The 15,812-nt window shown below is 37.3% G+C and overlaps 1 non-coding gene across 1 annotated transcript; it reads right to left on the reverse strand.

Annotated features, from left to right (window-relative positions):
- Positions 1-13,665: 13,665 nt before the first annotated feature.
- On the reverse strand, positions 13,666-13,737 carry Trnaa-ugc. Its single transcript has one exon. It is a non-coding gene; the product is annotated as a tRNA-Ala (tRNA).
- Between the last annotated feature and the right edge of the window lie 2,075 nt (positions 13,738-15,812).

The following is a 15,812-nucleotide window of genomic DNA, read 5'->3' on the forward strand; positions in this document are numbered from 1 at the left end:
TACATACATGCATACATACATACATACATACATACATACACACAACGTAACGCGAATATATATACTGCAACAGAAGTTCTACACATAGTTTATTGCAATGCGAGACTGAGATATACGTGTCTGTATGTAAAATAGACATCGTAACATCCATACACATACAGTGTGAACTTGGATTGCAATTTTTTCTTTGTCTGTGTGTGTGTGTGTGTGTGTGTGTGTGTGTGTGTGTGTGTGTGTGTGTGTGTGTGTGTGTGTGTGTGTGTGTGTGTGTGTGTGTGAGTGTGTGTGTGTGTGTGTGCATGTTTCAATGTGAATGTGTGCACGCGTGTCAACGTATACACGTGTGTATGAAACTACGAGCGTTCATATATTTATGACTCCGCAGCATGCGTAGGTATGTATGTTGGTGCGTACCGTATATATATACGTGTGTGTGTGTGTTTATGGAGTGTAGAATATAGACGAACAAAAGAAAATATCAATGTTGTATGTGTACATACAAACACACACACATACGTAGATAGCTGTTTACCTTCCATCGAAGGTGTGTGTGTGTGTGTGAATTTTAGTTATTCTAACCGCAATCTGACGATAGCTTAACTGACAGAAATTTCGAAGTCACTGTCAACAATATTCTCGCTTCATAATAATAAACTTGTACCTTACAAAAACATTGACTAATTCATTAGATAAATGAAAAATTGTTTGTACTATAACGGAGCATAAAACACACACACATGGATAGACACACACACATGCATATATATATACACACACATACACACACACAAATGCATACACACACACACACACACACACACACACACGCACACACCAATGTACTAAGTGCAGTCTTTTCGCTATTGTGCTGTTTCGCGCAAAGCACACACGCAGAGAATGCTAAACTCCTGCATACCATGCATACCGTCGATCCACACATACTCAACGCGTATCACTCCGATGCATGCTGAAGTACGTAGCAGCCATAGACGTAGATAAATGACAGCATTACACCCAGGCACCACTTCGTAGACATATTAATACGTAAAACTAACACGCTCGTATACTTATATACATAACCACAGAGACACACACAAATTCAAACGGACACACACACACAAACACACACAAACACACACACACACACTCACACACACACATGCTCACACACACACACCAATACACACACACACGCTTACCTAGACACAATTATTCTTCACAGTTCTACACATATATTTACTATGTTGGGAGTTTGGAAAGTCTTGAAACATCGGGTTTCTTTTTTGTTTTCTTTTTCTTTTTGTTGCTTTTTTTTTGCTCTTGCTCTTCCCAGGTCAGCTTGACCAAAGCTGACCTGGGGACAGAGAAGAAAATCATGATCACCAAGAAAATGTTTATTATTCAACCAGAGACCATGTATGCTGTTACTCAGTTTGCTAAAATTAGCAGCTCGATTTGACTAAAAATCATATCCAATCAACTTTAAACAAACGAAAGATTACCTGAAAAGAAAAGCAGACGAGATGGTCACGGTTGGATCACCATTAATCATATGTTTACTCAACGGAAACAGAACTGATCTAAGAATAAAATTCAACAATTCTGTTTAACACTTCATTGGTCCCTTATAGTAGCTACCCCTTATTATTTTTATCAAAAGCTTTACTGTTTGATTGTGTTGTTGTTTGAACCCAACTCTGTCTTGATCCAGCAGACTTTCAATGACAAGTGCTCCAGCCGGGACAATTTTATCTTTTCTTTTCTTAGACACCGTGTATCTAACTACATTACTTCATGGTTTTTCAGTTTGTTTGTTTGTTTTAGTCTTTTATGATAGTTTGACGCGAATTGATGAAGATTTGGTCGCTATTTTTAGTAAATTTAGTGACCACGTAGCGATTTATTTGTCATCTTATGCAGAAGACTCATCATTCGTGCGTTTTCTTTTGTCTTTCAACATGGCGTAGAAACCGGTCTCATGCCCTTCAATGGCGATGTCGCTTGTAGCTGATTGGATCACGATCACTTGTAAACACCAGACGGTCAATTTATTGCTTGTAGCACCTCGTTCTCTCACTTCACCTTATGAATGGCTCCATGTGTTAAATACCAAGATCGGTCGGTCAGTTTTGGGTGAGTGGATTCACATGAAATGTCATAACTGACTTGCTAACCGGTGGGTCACTCTGTAGTCCAACGGTTTGATATGCAATCCAATAGGTCACTCTGCAATATAGTGGATCACTCTGCAGTCTGGAGGGTCACTTGTTATTTGGTTGCTCACTTGTCACATTTGAGGTTATTTCTAAACAAGGTGAAGGTGGGGAGAGATGTAAGCAATCAGGTGTTATGTAGCTTGAGAGCGCAGTTGTAGACTTACTAGAGACACATTCTTAAAATCCGAACTAGTTCAATGTGTCACATGAGACTTCACTGAACCCAATATCTGTAACCTCGACTGGATGGTCAGATCTAATCACATGAATTCATATCAAGCCTTTGGGTAGCATATCCAGCACGTGATGTCACATTTACACATTCGTGTCGCTCTCGTACAGCTTGTAACATCCATTGCAAGGTGTCATATTTTGTACATGGTTCTATATCGAATTGTATGGCGTCACATTTGGTGTAATGTGCCATATCCAGTACATGGTGTCACATCCGTTATATAGCCACAGCTGTAATAAGCTGTGACATTTAGTCTATGGTTTTTAAATCCAATCCATGGTGTTGCAGCAAATACATTCCGTCACATCCATATATTGTGTCGCAATCAGTCCAGCGTGTAACATACATTTAATTACAAGCTTTCAGATTCGTAAAGCTTGTCACACGTGCGACATACCTAGTGCGGGGTGCCACGTCGAAACACATGATGTCATGTGTAAGGACATTGGGTCACATGTACACACGGTGGAGCTTTAGCGCCTGATGTGACACATCTAAAGCATACCGTAGCAGCTTTTAAGTCTCATCTAGAACAGAAATCACATATATTCCATAGTGTCACAGGGCAAAACCAAAAGCTACGCACGCGCACACACTCCCCCTGCTCCTCCCGCTCCCTCCCTGATCCTCCCTGATCCCCCCTCTCTCTGCGTGCAAAGGCTGACTCACAATAATCTGTTTATTCTATTACTAGTTTTAGTTATTGGACTGTGTCCATGCTGGAGCACCATATTTAAATGCTTTCAATCAATCGTATTCGCTCTGCCGTACTTCTTAATTCAGCTTGGTACATATATTATCTCCATCACTATTTGTCGAACCGTTAAGTTACAAGATGTATAGATAGGGCCCTTCTTGCATGGCCACAACAACGGTATTTTGACGGGCATAAATATGAACAAATGTACACAGACTTGCACGTATACAAACGTTTGTCTAGAGTGTGAGGAGGGGGGAGGGAGAGAGAGGAAGGAGGGGGAAGAGATATGGAGAGAGAGAGAGAGTGAGGAGAGATGCAACTGGCCTTTGTTCGGCTTCAGTCCACTAGATTCCACTCCCAGGTATTATGAATAATAGAAAAAAAAAGCAAATGAGAGCCAATCAGGCGCGAACTCGTCATAGTAACATTCAATTTTTGTACTGATCAAATAATGCAGCATCATCTCTTACTCATTGGTGATTCAGTATCGATTAATTTTCACTGTGAGTGATAGTGGCGGTGGTGGTGATGGAGGTTGGTAGGGGAAGCAGATTGATAGTTACGTGTTTGTACATGTATGTTGATATAAATATATATGTATGAGTGAGTATAGGTATATGTGTATGTATATATAAATGTATTATATATGTATGTATGTATATATATATATATATATATATATATATATATGCGTGTGTGTATATACATATAAATATATGTATATATGTTTGTGTAGATATATATGTGTGGGTGAGTGTGTGCAATTATGATCGATTAATATCAATCATCTGATCGTATTTCACGGATCTCCAAAGGTGTCATCTTCATGAGTTATTATCACGCATTATCAATAGAACATCGATTTTTTTTACCTATGTACTCTCTCTCTCTCCCTCCCTACCCCCTCTCTCTCTCTCTCTCTCTCCTCTCTCTCTCTCTCTCTCTCTCGTCTATTCCCAACCTCTCGACAGCATCCACACGCACACACAGACCGAATGCAAAATCGTTAGAACGTCGGAAAAAGATATTGCTTTCCATTTTTTTCTTTTACCTCAAATCTTTATATTCCGAGATCAAATCCTGCTGTAGTCAACTCTGCCTGTCATCGTCCCGAGATTGACAAAATAAATTGCAGTCAAATACATAGATTAATTCTTTCGACTGTCCTTCTCTTCTAGAAATTGCTGGCATCGTGCCTAATTTAGAAACCGTTATTATTAGTCGATAAAAATGGTACCAGTCATATGCTGGGCACTGAAATTAAAATGTGTGTTAGGAACACTGTGTACCTTAAGAGCCGAGAAGCTGAGTTTGGAGATAGATGAGGGCTAGAAACTGCACAACACTTCTTTCAGTGAAGTGGAAAGGGATAGATTCAGGGTTCTCCTACAAACTTCTTTATTCCCACCTCTGTAAATAGGGCCAAGGGTACAGACGAGCCACTTCATCTCATAGTTTCTGATCTTGGACCCTTATCAGGAACATTTTTTTATTGTTATCAGGGCGGAGAGATGGCAGAATCGTTAGCACGCCGAGCAAAATGCTTAGCAGCATTTCGTCTGTCTTTACGCTCCGAGTTCAAATGCCGCCGAGGACAACTATGCCTTTTATCCTTCCGAGGTCGATAAAATAAGTACCAGTCATGAACTAGAAGCGATCTAATCGACTGGCCCCGTTCCCCCAAAATTTCAGGCCTTGTGCTTATCGTAGAAAGGATTATTATTATTATTGTTGTTGTTGTTGCTGTTGTTGTTGTAGTTGTTATTATTATTATTATTATTATTATTATTATTATTATTATTATTATCATTATTATTATTATTATTATTATTATTATTATTATTATTATTATTATTATTATTATAATAATTATTATTATTATTGGGAATGCGGCGTGCTGGCAGAATCGTTAGCACGCCGGGTGAAATGCTTAGAGGTATTTCGCCCGTTACTGTGTTCGGAGTTCAAATTCCGCCGAGGTTGGCTTTATCTTTCATCTTTTCGGGGACGATATAATATAAGTACCAGCTGAACACTGGTGTCGATGTAATCGACTAGTCCCCTTCCCACCTCCCAAAAAAACTGCTGCCCTTGTGTCAAAATTTGAAACTATTATCATCATCATCGTTATTATTATTATTATTATTATTATATTATTATTATTATTATTATATTATTATTATCATCATTATTATTATTATTATTATTATTATTATTATTATTATTATTATTATTATTATTATTATCATTATTATTATTATTATATTATATATATTATTATTATATAGGCAGTGGGTATCGATTTTCTTCACTACTTCAGTGAGTGACGACCATGTCTGACACGAGTTCCGGGCTCAGCTGGCTCCGGCTGACATTACCCGGTATGGGCCCTTATTCAGGGTTACAGAAAGGGGACAAACTTCAAAGAAATCCGGATTGGAGCCCCGTAGGCGGTTAAGTGTTCGATTCGACACTCTTCCGGCAGCTCCTGCAGCCAAGCTTGTGCCAAACATAATGCTCTACATTTCTTTGGACTACGTCAGCAAGGTCGAGAGAGGAATCCTGACGATTGGGCTACCCAGGATTTTCTTACACCTAGCCCAGGCCTGCGCAAAACTGGAGAGAACATGAAATGTGAAAACCAGACTGGATTAGTTTATGCACAACTTCATTGTCTCCCGAGACAAAAGGATGCCAACAACAATTTTTATTATTATTGTTGTTGTTGTTGTTGTTGTTATTATTATTATTATTATACATTTGCATGTATTCATATAAATACATTATATATTTGTCGGTATGCATACATTTTTGTACATGTGGTGTGTATAGGCATGTATAATTATGTATAGGTATGTATAATTCTGCGTACGTGTTTGGCGTATGGCGGGGTTCAGTGTGTGCGGGGTGGAGGCTAGAGCAAAGTTCGTTCTTTTCGCAAGAATTCGAGCCCAGCCTTCAATCCGTAGATTACACTCACGCTTCTATTTATCAGTCCCAGAGGACCCTGCAAAGGGTATTGGGTGCTGTTTTCCATCTTCTAAAATACGATGAAGAAAAGAAAGAAGAACGAATGTGTTTGTTTGTGTGAGTGTGTGTGTGTGTGGTGTGTGTGTGTGTGTGTGTGTGTTTGTGTGTGTGTGCGTCGTATATTGGTTTGGATTTGCCTGTAAAGTGGAATTATGGACATGTTCAAGCTGATATCTTCGGATGTATGCACCTTTTCCTTAGATTGTCATTGGTTATGGCGATGCTGGGGCAATTCTTTCTGTGAGGTGGAGTTTTAATCAGTCATACTCACTCTCGTCCATATTCCAGCGTCGGACTGAGTTTGTCAAGCCGCAATATTACGGAACGTAAAGCGACAATGAAGAGCGCAATGACTTGAAACGAACATCGCAAAGAATTCTATTCCACGCGGTAACAATTCTGCCATTTTCCCGGCCTCAGTATTTCCTTTCTCACACAAAATCTCACGTTGCAGAACAATGCAAAATGAATGCGATGTTGGGATCTCCATCGGCCTCGATGATGAGCATTCAGTTATTTTGTCAACCGAAATACTTCCTCCTTGAATTACTCTAGGGCTAACCTTACAGTAATCTTTAAATAGCCCGCAGTGCAAAAATGTAAATGGATCTTCGCCGGCCTCGACGATGAACATTCGGTTGTTTAGTCAACCAAAATGCATCCTCCTTAAATTAGCCTGTGATTAACCTTAGAGTAATCTCTAAATAGTTAGCGGGCCATGACATCAGGTTTTGCATTATTTGTAAATTCGTGGTTCGGCAAAAGGAACCGATGGAATAAGTGCGAAACCTAAAAGAAAAAAGTTGTACAGAGGATGATTTGTTCAATTAACCCCTTTAATTCGCTGCTCTAGCATGGCCACAGTTTAATCACTGAATCAAGTAAAAAACAAATGATGTAATTTTTCCCCGTTGTTGGTCACCAAATTCTAGTTTTGTTTCTTTGTTAGATTCAAGTTTCAAGTCTATAGGAAGGAAAGAATGTTTGCGTATATGCTTCAGTGTGTGTGTGTGTGTGTATGTGTGTGTGTGTGTGTGTATTTCATATAGCCAGAGAAACACATTAACGCAATGCATAAAATTGTACGTAAGCCGAAGCATCCATGGACAAATCTGTACAATCAAAAACACAGAATTTAATGCATAGTATAGTCGTATACCATATTATACTGAAGCCACATGTGGTATTATAAGCATGAATACAATATGGCTTTATTATCTAACATATAAGACAAACGTATACTAGCGAACGCCTACAGAAAGTGATTCGCTCAAATAACATGTGTGGGTAATTCATCCTTTTGTCAATTTACATAGAAATAGCTACATTTGCCCGTTCATATATCTGCTATGTAGGTTATATATATTATATTATACCTTGGGCTGAAATCCATGTCTTCGCTAGGCCTTCGATATTAAATAAAATGTTAATCACATACGGTATGTAAAGTAGAAGTTCCAATTTCCTATATCTACTGAAATTGTTCAGTTTATCAATAGATTGGTTGCTTGTTTCTCGGGGATTGGTGAAATTGGTGTAGAGACCTCTGGCAGGAATCCAATAAAGTTTCGAAATCGATGAAGCCTGTTCCTTGTTTTGTTTTTTTTCCAATCTGTGGGGAAATAACAAAATTTGCAATATTTATATATCTCCTAGATCGGGTATGAATTTTGAAATATTTTAAATGTGTAATTCGTGTGTATTCACCTGATGAAAACGTGATTTGTTTTTCACATGACGTAATATCTCTGTTCATCAATTAAAAATTTGTTGGAAACAGCTGTAGTGAATGAACCATTATCCATCTGTTATTTTATTTATATATGTATATACGTATACATCTAAGTATGTATGTGTGTGTGTGTGTGTGTGCGCGCACGTGCTTGTGTGTGTATGTCTTGTGTGTATAAGTAGAAGCACGACTGCTACTAGTGATTTTAGAGCTTCACATGAAGTACTGCGTAACTTTATGCAATACAATGCTTTCCTGATGGGCTGTTGTGGTTCAACATTCAATTGCGTTGGGAACACCCACCGCAAAGGATATAAATAACCACATACGTAAGGAACAAATTATATGAATTCGTCTTCATCGTAATTTTTCATCTCTCTCTCTCTCTCTTTCTCTTTCTCTGAAAATATATTTATATGATTAAAATACAGTATTATTTTCTCATATAAGAACCTTTATTAATCGGTTTCATATTAGGGATTAATGTAATCCCAGAAATCAAAAAATGCTGGAAAGAATTGTATGTCGTAGGTACTTTGCGACTGAAGGTTTGAAAGTGTTGACATTTTCTGACGATTGCCAGATTTATCTCAACTACTGGTATGAAACCCATTGGTAAAACGACTGATATGGAAATATATTATCGTGCTTTATTGTACATCCCACTTCTCAGGTCTCTCCATTTCCCTACTTGCGGCTTATTCTATAAAAGCAGACAACAACCTGCTGTCAAGGGCCCCACTAAGACTCTTTCCACGATATATAACCTCCACATACAAATCTCAAAATCCTCGCTGTCCCCAATAAAGCAGTTTTTTTATGTTCTGTTTTCATGTTAATCCCAATTTCTCCAAAAAATTTCTTAAGCCTGGTAGGTGATGCACCAATTGCCCCCACCTGGATACGATGTTCTTGTTGTTGTTCTAATACCTACTTTATTAAGCAGTGTATGTGTCTGTTATTTTACTATACACACACATATTTTATTTGAGGCACAGAGATTTAAGAACGGTTAATGGAATCACAATAATATTTTAAAGATGTTTAGTCACTCGCAAAAATATCCTTTTCTATTCTACGCACAAGGCCCGAAATTTTGGGGGGAGGGGCCAGTCGATTATATCGACCTCACTACGCAACTGGTACTTAATTTTAGATCCCGAAATAATGGAAGGCAAAGTCGACCTTGTCAGAATTTGAACTCAGAACGTAAAGACAGACGGAATAACGCTAAGCATTTCGCCAGGCGTGCTAAGGTTTCTGCCAGCTCGCCGCCTTTCACTCGCAAAATTATTGTCAAAAATATAGTAAGAACAACGAAGTGTGAGCAGCAGAAGTGTGAGCTTTGTGTTGTCCTTTGACCTACGGGAAATAGCAGCCACGATTTCCTTCAAATCACACTCTACCGTCTTCAAGAAATAGAATGACAGAATAGAGTAGCAGTAGACAACCTGTGTCAAGAGATGAGGTGATGATCAAGTTTGGAATGTCTTTGGTTTCATATATCTGCTGGATCAGAGCTGACCTCACTCTAAACAACACCAGCAGCTATAGAGAATTTTTTTGAAATATGAACATATTTCGTACATATAGAGAGAATGTTTACAGTTTTATGCTCGAATTTTCAACCCATCCTCAAAATTCTAGAAGCCAGTTTATTCAAAGAAAGCATCTTTGCAGACAACTATGAAAGAGACAGATAGATAGATAGATAGATAGATAGATAGATAGATAGATAGATAGATAGATAGATAGATAGATAGATAGATAGATAGATAGATAGATAGACAGTGCGTGTGTGTGTGTGAGAGAGAGAGGGAGAGAGAGAGAGTGAAAAAGAGAGAGAATCGAAATAATGGCAATGTATGTGTACGACAATTAACGGAAAGGCAGAAATAAACAAACATGGATAAAACCAGTCCATCAGCCAGCTTTTTATCCAAAGTCATTATGGTTTCTTCACTAATGTAAATATTTGAATATGTATGTGTGCTTGTGTGTATATATATATATATATATTGTCGGGGGTTTTACGCAGAAACAAATACGTTTAGGGAATGTTAACGCTTCTGAGGCATTCTCTTCATCTACGCAGCATGAAATTTATTCTATTGCTCAGCTCTTTGTATTTGACTATTTGCCGACGCTGAACTTCAATAATTTTCGATAGCTCCTATTGTATTAATATATTACAATATATTTAGGAAACATTATACAGCGACAAAAACACATCGAGATTTCTCTTGAACTTCGATGATTCGAGAATAAATTACGCATTCTTACACTAATTGCTTGCATCTCATTTTAATACACACGGTGTGTGTGTGTGTCGGTGCGAATGTTTGTACGAGTATGTGTGAGCGTATGTGCATAGGAATGTACCTATATATTGCTATGTGTGTGTGTGTGACTGCGAATTTATAAGCATTTTTGCAGTGGTTTATTAAATAAGTTTTATGCCTGTGTCTATCAATATATTTTCTTTATTCAGTGATCCGAATCTATACACATATTTTGCATTCATTGATATACGCAATATATATATATAATATATATATATATATATATATATATATATATATATATATATATATATATATATATATATATATATATATATATATATATATATATATGTATATATATATATATATATATATACATACATACATATATGCATACATAGTACTCTCGAACATAATGAACGCGTTGAGTCGAGAGCAGATATGTACACATATTTATATATTTATATATTAACACAATTATATTGACATACACACAGACAGACACATAGATACCACACACGCACACGCACACACGCACACACACACAACCATACACACACATACGCACTCATATAATGATGTTCATGATAATAGTAATGATAATAATAATAATAATAATAATAATAATAATAATAATAATAATATAATAATAATAATAATAATAATAATAAACAACAACAACAATAATAACTATAGATATTATGTATGCTAATGTATGAGTGGGACAATGTGTATGTGTGGAGGTGGGCTGTGTATGCAATCGTATATGTGTATGTACATGTGTGAGTGCCTGTGTGTGTCTAAGCTGGGCGGGTGTATGCGTGTGCAGGCATATTAATTACTGTGAGAGAGGGAAATGGTTTTGGAGAAATGCCAATGTTTATTTGGAAATGTCTTCTAATATAGAGGGGCCAGTAGGTGTCTCTGCCAAATGGAGATACATTCTCGGGGAATTCCAGATTTCATTCCTCATCAGCAGCGCTTCATTTATTTTTACATCAATTACATGTGTATATGCGTGTATATATATAATGTATGTATGTATGTATGTATGTATGTATGTATGTATGTATGTATGTATGTATGTATATATATATATATAATATATACATATGTATATATATATATACATATGGATATATATGTATGTATATGTGCATATATAATTAATATACGTACGTATATGCATGTGTATATACATATGTTTATATAACTACGTATATATAAAATTATATATAAACATACATAATGTGTGTATATATATATATATATATATATATATATATATATATATGCATATATATGTTTGTATGCACATACATTATACACTGACAAACCTATATACATGCATGTGTGTGTGTAATAATTTTTCAGGTATTAAACGCGGTGAAACTACCTTGATTCTGGCTCCCATAGCTTACTAGAGTTTTTCTTTATCGAATTGTCCTTTCCCATTAATCTTTTGGTCCCTTTGATTTTTACCAAACACAAACACACACACACGCGCGCGCGCGCGCATCTTTGGAAGGGATATTGGTACAGAAGTCACAAAAGTTTTGTGTGGTTGAAAGGTCTCAGATTTTTAGGTATGCGTAACGATCAGAGAGTAATAACAGATTCCAACCTCACGTCTTCTCTGAACCTTGAGATTAAGATCTTTATTGGTAGATCTCTTACTACGTGGATATCGGTCCTTTACTTACATCAGATATTTTCTGGACTCCTTTACCTACGCCAATCCCTGTTTTGATCTGATATCTACATTGGCTTTTGTGAATCACTGATTTACTTCATATCCTATAAACATGTGAGTACTACTTCTGGTAAATCTAAAATACTTCACACCTTACGTCACATTTCCCCAAGAATTCATATCAATGTCACATTCCAATTAGATCCCACACTGCAGAGTGGGATCCAAATATACACATCGTTTTTGAATACTCAGGCTTAGTGTTACACCCTGTGGAAATCCTATATTCCCTAACTATAGCATATATTGTAATATTTCCCAATCTAAGTCGCATACATCGAAAATCTCACTCGTATGTAGGAATTTCAACCATGTTTCGCGGTCTGCTAACACAACAGCTCCTTTATAGGATCCAGTTAGCTCAAGACATCATCAGGAGGAACCACGTCCGGTTTCAGCCCCTACTCCTCTACCGTTTTAACGTGGTGGGCCCCCCGCTTTCGGAGGTGCCTTCAGCTCTGGTGTTGGGTGCATGTCTTCCTCCTTCTTCATTCTTCTCTTCCTTGGCCTCTTCGATGTCCCTTTTATTCTTATCATTCTTTTTCTGCACGCTTCCAATCCTTCCTTCAATATTTTTCTTTCTATATACCAAGCGAAGCATTTAAAAAAAAATACTATATATATATATACAGCATCCATCGACCCTTCACTTCATCCATCAGTTTACTATTTTTCTCACAACCTCCACCGCTATCAATCTATTTATTCTACTATTTATCAAAATTAACCTTTATTCTACCTATTTACTTATCTCTTCCTACCTTCCTAGTAACCAATGGCTTCTTCTATCAGTCTATCTATCTCGGTCTGTCTCTGTTGTCTCCGATTTTTTTGGGTTAGTCAATCGAACCAATGTATTGATTTTCTCCCAATTCATACATCCATCAATCAAACTGAAGATAATGCTTCTATACCTCATTCATACAATAGCTCAATAAATGTGTTGATGGATTTAGTATGCAAAGGGTTATCTAAAAAATGTCTTCGTCCAGAGGGAAAAAAGAGTTTCACACATCATATATATATATATATATATATACATACATATACATATATATATATATATATGTATGTATGTATGTATGTATGTATGTATGAAGGTGCATGTCTCAGTGGTTAGAGCGTCGAGCTTACTATCGTGAGGTTGTGAGTTTGAATCCCAGACCGGGCTGCGTGTTGTGTTCTTGAGCAAGACACTTTATTTCACGTTGCTCCAGTTCACTCAGCTGTAGAAATGAGTTGCGAAGTCACTGGTGCCAAGCTGTATCGGCCCTTGCCTTTCCATTGGATAACACTGGTGGCGTGGAGAGGGAAGGCCGGCATGCATGGGCGACTGCTGGTCTTCCATAAAACAACCTTGCCCGGGCTTGTGCCTGGGAGGGTAACTTTCTAGGTGCAATCTCATGGTCAGTGTCGTGAGCGAAGGGGGTCTCAATCAATCAATGTATGTATGGATTGATGGATGGATGGATGGATGGCTGGATGGATGGATGGAAAAAAAGTCGAGGTAGAAAATGCTAAAATAATTTTATAAAAAACATTTCAGTGCCAGTTTTTCAACTCTATGTATGGAAAACAATTAAATTTTGGAAAATTTTGAATAATCTTTTACTTGTTTCAGTCATTTGACTGCGGCCATGCTGGAGCACCACCTTTAAAAGACAAATTAATTTAAGAGAAAAAGTTTTGTAAATGGATGTATAAAGAATGAGTTTGGAGATGCCGGGTCTCGAACCCAGGACCTTTCGCTTGCAAAGCGAACGCTCTACCACTGAGCTATATCCGCAATATGTGAAACGTTTTTTAAAAGAATATTCGCATGGTATTCAAATACAGGGGGCATTTTCCTTGTTTCTGCCTGTCTCTGTCTCTCTTATTTACTCTCGTGTGTTCGAGGTCATATAAGAAAAGGAAAAAAATATATAGATGTAGACGATCTTTAATTCAAATCCAAGTTGGTAACAAAACGAATCTATAGTCTACAAATTGTTTCGGAGTCTAATTAATTCCAAAGGCAAAAACGAAAAACTCTTCTTGAAATAAAAATTGGATTCTTCGTCAGGAATTACATATTGGTAGGAATAATTACGATCAACAAAAAATATGAAAAGACCTTTTATAGCCAAGACAGGAACGAAATCTTGAAGGATTTCGATCCTCACCTCTCTCTCTCTCTATATATATATATATATATATATATATATATTGATAAAACGGTAAGATAACAAAAGAAAGAAAGAGACCTCAATATTATGTAAATAGAGGAAATTTATCTATACAATATGTTACATTACTCGGTAGTCAAGATAAAACTCTGAGTTTCAGATGCCGAAGTGGAAATCCACAACACCATCTCTTCGGTTATCTGGCTATTTGAAACTGGTTTCAAATAGCCAGATAACCGAAGAGATGGTGTTGTGGATTTCCACTTCGGCATCTGAAACTCAGAGTTTTATCTTGACTACCGAGTAATGTAACATATTGTATAGATATATATATATATATATATATATATATATATTATATATATATATATTCGCCATGTTACATCGCTAGCCACTACACATTCTTTATTTTCTTTCCTTGTTTCTTTCTGTGGAAGAGCGTAGGCTCGAGACGTTATAGACTTTTTCACTTCCCGAACGTTAGACTAATACATCTGTTTGTTGTCTACACCACCTGTCTTCGTCTTTTGGTTTTTCATGAATTTTCCCTATATATGTATGTATATATGAACTGGGTGCTACTGATGTGATGAGCCTCTTTCTTGCTTCACATTGGTAACAAGTATTGGTTTTCTTGCTTAGTCAGACCTAATAGAACAGACCTATGATCAGAGACATATCAACCGTGACTATTCCGTCGTGTTGAATACCTTGTCCCATTGTACTCATCTTCTTGATAACATGATTGGATGTAAAAACTGCTCCTGTTATTGTAGTTTGGTGATCTTCGCCTTGGTTGAGCGTAACCATGATCACAGGATTTCCAGCCGTGACCACCTTCTACAGTTTATCTCTAGCTATGTTACTAAGTTTACACTTTCCTTTAAAAAACAACAGCGTATGATTTTATTTGGCTGTTATTTTTTAGCATGATGTAGAGTCTTTCTCATTTTTAGTCATAATTCACAACCATAAGAACTAATGGGAATGCCACTACGTGTTCACTTAACCTGCTAGAAATAGCAAGCAAAGTCATGCAAATGGCATACACATGCATCCCTTACTGTCTCAGAAAATGACACTTCTTTATATTTCCTGGATTTTCCGTGCATAGCAAAAAGATTGGATTCTCACGTATAATATACCTTTGATCAGAGATTGGGTCGATCTAGCTTTTCTGAGGTTAAACAATCACATCATCACCACCACCACCACCATCACAAACAAACAACAACAACAAGGACAACAACAAGATTTATAAGCATGCCTATTCTGTAATTAGTTAGTATGGGGACGTGAGGGCGCGTGGCTTAGTGGTTAGGGCATTCGGCTCATGATCGTAAGGTTGTGAGTTCGATTCCCGGCGACGCGTTGTGTCCTTGAGCAAGACACTTTATTTCACGTTGCTCCAGTCCACTCAGCTGGCAAAAATGAGTTGTACTTGTATTTCAAAGGGTCAGCCTTGTCACTCTCTGTGTCACGCTGATTATCTCCGAGAACTACGTTAAGGGTACACGTGTCTGTGGAATGCTCAGCCATTTGCACGTTAATTTCACGAGCAAGCTGTTCCGCTGATCGTATCAGCTGGGACCCTCGTCGTCGTAACCGGCGGAGTCTTTAAAGTATGGGGACGTAGACAATTTAATATTGCACGTAGCAGCAGCTGCAATATTGCATAATCGCCGACAGTTAGTTT

The sequence above is a fragment of the Octopus sinensis genome, linkage group LG14, assembly GCF_006345805.1.
Source record: "Octopus sinensis linkage group LG14, ASM634580v1, whole genome shotgun sequence".
Lineage (NCBI taxonomy): Eukaryota > Metazoa > Mollusca > Cephalopoda > Octopoda > Octopodidae > Octopus > Octopus sinensis.